This window comes from Chanodichthys erythropterus, chromosome 24 (assembly GCF_024489055.1).
Source record: "Chanodichthys erythropterus isolate Z2021 chromosome 24, ASM2448905v1, whole genome shotgun sequence".
NCBI classification, from domain to species: Eukaryota; Metazoa; Chordata; class Actinopteri; order Cypriniformes; family Xenocyprididae; genus Chanodichthys; species Chanodichthys erythropterus.
This window is the reverse complement of record NC_090244.1, coordinates 6,593,479-6,597,715: the sequence shown is the minus strand read 5'-3', so window position 1 is coordinate 6,597,715 and position 4,237 is coordinate 6,593,479. Positions and strand designations below refer to the sequence as shown.

Genomic DNA, 4,237 nt, shown 5'->3' with positions numbered 1-4,237 from the left:
AGGCAGAGTAAAATGGATTGAAATCTTTAAATATTATGCATGTTAAGAGGTCTTTTGAATATACAGGAGCTCAGGAATGGAATAAATGATTCATAAATTAGGTGTACATTACATCTAATACAGTTAGAGTTAAAATATTATTTTTAAATGAACTGAATGACTTTGAACTGAACAACAGCCGAAACATGCCCCTGGCTGAATAATGACATTGTTGTCTTTCTAGAGCTGCAGAATTTGAATTTGATGAGGCTTGAAACATCTGTGTATAATATGCAAATAAAGGTGCCATGATTAAAAAACGGTTTTTGCTGGATTTTTTATAGAGCATATCAACATGATGACATTCTCACACATGAAAACCACCTCATCCCACCACAGTTCTTTTTCTCTCTCATCAGCCGCTAAACCTCAAGCCCTTTCTGCTGCTCTCCAATCCTGAGGCCACATCCGGCCTGCTGGGCCACTTTCTCCCTGGACAGTGGCTCATTCACGCTGGATATGAGGGTTACCTAAAATAGTTATGAAACAGGTGTTGCTACATTGTAAATAAATAAACAAAAAATCCCCCAGAAGCTGTGGTTGCCAGAAGTAGTAACTTTTCCGCAAGCTGAGATAAATACTAAAGTACAGAAGGTGCTCGCGGTGTCATGTACACAAGTACAAAAACTAAAATAATGCAATAATTAAACCACATAAGATGCATTATAAAACCCTAATGTACATAAAATTCCTCGTCAGGGATCGCATAAAGCCCTTTAAAGCTGCAGCGAAACTGCAATTTGGACCTGAATTGTGAACCCCACTGAAGTCCACTATATGGAGAAAAATCCTGGAAAGTTTTCCTTGAAAAACTTAATTTCTTTTCGATTGAAAAAAGAAAGGCATGAACATCTTAGATGGCATGGGAGTGAGTAAATTATCAGGAAATTTTAATTCTGAAGTGAACTAATCCTTTAAAGCTGATGGGAAGTATTTATGAACATCTTGTCACTTGACTTTTGTACATTATTTTAGTGAAGGACTGGTTGAGATATCAGTGATTATTAAATCTTTTTCTTAAATGGTGTCAAAATCATTACCTCCATTCAAACAAAAATGTTTTACTTTTTTTTTTTTTTTTTTTTTAAAGATGCCCTAGAACGTTCTTTCACAAGATGTAATATAAGTCTAAGGTGTCCCCTGAACTTTTTTTGTGTGGGACTCACATGAATTATGTTTGTAATTGGTGGTTTATTAAGGTATTCAAGAATAACTGTGGGAAAAAAAAACGTCTCGGTTACAAAGGTAACCCTCATTCCCTGAAGGAGGGAATGGAGACGTACGTCGAACAGAACGACGAATAGGAATCTCGCTAAAGAGGCCAATCTACTTCGAGTGTAACTACAATGAGCCAATGAACATTGGCATGCAATCATATGCATCAGCTGCTCGCCTCGCAGCGTGGGTATACAGTATAATGAGCAGCAGGTGCGTTGCATCTTCAGGTTTGTGCTGAGGAGCTGAACCAAGCAGGCGGCAGCATCAGCAGGACAACGACTGTGGCAACAAGACATCTCCATTCCCTCCTTCAGGGAATGAGGGTTACCTTTTTAACGAGACATTCCCATTCAGTCGGTCACGTTCGACGTACATCTGACAGACCGACGAATAGGAATCCCTACCAAAGCACCACAGGAGCTGCCCTCTTCCAGTGCTCTGTTGTAAGCCACCTGAACCCCCTTGCCTGAGGACAGTCGGACAGGGCTAACACACAGAGAGGGTCGATCACTGCTGTTCCCAAACCCGTTTAGTGAGACTATTGGATAACGCTGGGAAAGAGTAACCTTCATTAGAAAAGGAACGCCGCAGAAGCCACATCCTTCCCCGAAGGAGTTATGTGGAGGAGTACATATGGACTAACCTTGTAGGTTGTACAACATATGGAAGAACTGGGGTGACTCCAACTCAATGAGAGATGGGTTCTCCCAGAGGGAAAGACACAGGCTTCGTTTAGGAGCAACTGTGGAACAAACCATATGGGACACGAAGGCTATAGTATCTAGCGAACATGTTAGGTGTCGCTCAGCCCACAGCTCTACAAATGTCTGTTAGTGAGGCGCCATGAGCCAGCGCCCAGGAGGATGCTACACCTCTCGTGGAGTGAGCATGCAACCTGAGCGGGCAGGGCACGCCCTGAGCTTGGTAAGCCAGGGCGATGGCATCCACTATCCAGTGGGCCATCCTCTGCTTGGAGACAGCCTTTCCCTTCTGCTGGCCTCTGTAACAGACAAAGAGCTGATCTGGCGCCCTGAAGCTTTGAGTTCTGTCTATGTACAGTCGCAAAGCGCGAACTGGACAGAGCAAAGCCAGGGCTGGGTCTGCCTCCTCAGAGGGCAGCGCTTGCAGGCTCACTACCTGGTCCCTGAAGGGAGAGGTAGGAACCTTGGGCACATAGCCAGGCCGGGGTCTCACTACCACGTGACTGTCACCCGGCCCGAAAGTAGTCTATTTTATATATATAAATTTGTATTGCATTAAAACTCTTGACACGGGAGATGTATAGAAGCTGAAGAGTAGCCTATCAAGATAGCAAGAAAATAAAAACATGGCTAGGAAGAAAAACAAGCCAGTACGTGAGACAAAGAGCAGAATGCACGCGAACTTATAATAGAAGACAAATAGGCCTAGTTTAATCAATATTGTTACTGTTTTAATTGCTTAATTAATTCATAATAATATATAGAATAGTAAACTAATATTGTAATTGTTCATTTTGTTTTGCTTCTTTTATTTATTTATTTAGTATGCTATAAATAATAAAATAACCTGACATATAAAATAATAGTCAGAAATGGAAGAGTTTATTGAACATATAAAGTAATAAAATCTATCTGTCTATCTATCTATCTATCTATCTATCTATCTATCTATCTATCTATCTATCTATCTATCTATCTATCTATCTATCTATCTATCTATCTATCTATCTATCTATCTATCTATCTATCTATCTATCTATCTATCTATCTATGATGATAATATGATATGATATAATACTTTATTGTCAGAACATGTCTGAATTTTTTCATGCATCACAGTATTTTCCATGTTTGCAACAATCATCTCTTACACAACATCACTTAATCCACACACAAAAAAAAAAAAAAATACTGAATTCCTCTAGATGCCTCTTGTGAACTTCTTGTGTTTCCTTTAATTTAATTCTTAACTCTCTTTCTGTTTGTTTAAGTACCCTAATATCTTTATTCTTAAATGTTACCTTCCTCATATTTATAACTTCTTTAATATCATTTATATCACGTCACATATGGTTTGTTATTTGGATAAACTTTAATCTCCTTTGTAGGTATGACCAACTCTACACAGAAATGTATATAGTCATTTAACACTGTAGTTCTTTCATCAAGTGAACCTTTCTGAAAAATGTCCCAATTTGTCCAGTCAAAACAGTCTGGTTTGCTTTTTTTAAGTTTAGTCTTGTACACAGGAATCATATGTACTACATTAGGGTCAGAGTTTAGAACTGGAGGCATACTCTTTGACACATAAGAGTCCTTGACATTCATAACACTTATCAAAAAATAGTATTATTTCTAGTTACTATCTATCTATCTATCTATCTATCAAAAGAAGGAAATGTATTTTTGTTACACATCATTTATATTTCACTCACTCACCACACGATAGCAGCAGTGTCACATTTTTTACTTGTGGACAGTGTTTATGTTCTTGATATAAAACTGATTTATATAATTGCTTTTGCCCTATTATTCTTAATTTTTTATTCTTAACATCTTAATTTTTACTTAAATTATTATTATATTATTATATAGGGTTAGATTAAGACCTGTTTGCATTTTCAAAATGTTTACAAAGTCCCCGAACAGATTGACAGATATAAAATGTTTAATTATGAATCTCATCAAACATATTTTGCACAATTTTGTCCATCATATAATGGAAAATGATATCCTCCCCTCAAATCCAGATTTCATATCCATACTCTCAGAACCCAGAGATTTTTAATTCTACTAGTTTTAGCTATTGACTAAATAAAGGAAGCAGTTCAAAGCTGCTTTAATCAACCTCTGATTTTCACAGGAAAGACTTGAGCTGACAGGAAAGAGACTGATCCAGTGTCAGAGGCCGTGGCCTTCACCCTCTTCTCTGATGTAAACTTCAGGTAACAGTGGCACCAGCTGTTTTGATCCTTCTGACTCTATTAAAACAAGTGTTT

The 4,237-nt window shown here is 38.0% G+C and overlaps 1 long non-coding RNA gene across 1 annotated transcript in view; it reads right to left on the bottom strand.

Annotated features, from left to right (window-relative positions):
* Positions 1–454: 454 nt before the first annotated feature.
* LOC137015485 (uncharacterized) overlaps positions 455–4,237 on the bottom strand; it is a 20,314-nt gene continuing 16,531 nt past the window's right edge. The window contains exon 3 of the long non-coding RNA XR_010893983.1: positions 455–509. This is a non-coding gene — a long non-coding RNA (uncharacterized lncRNA). The remainder of the gene's footprint in view (positions 510–4,237) is intronic.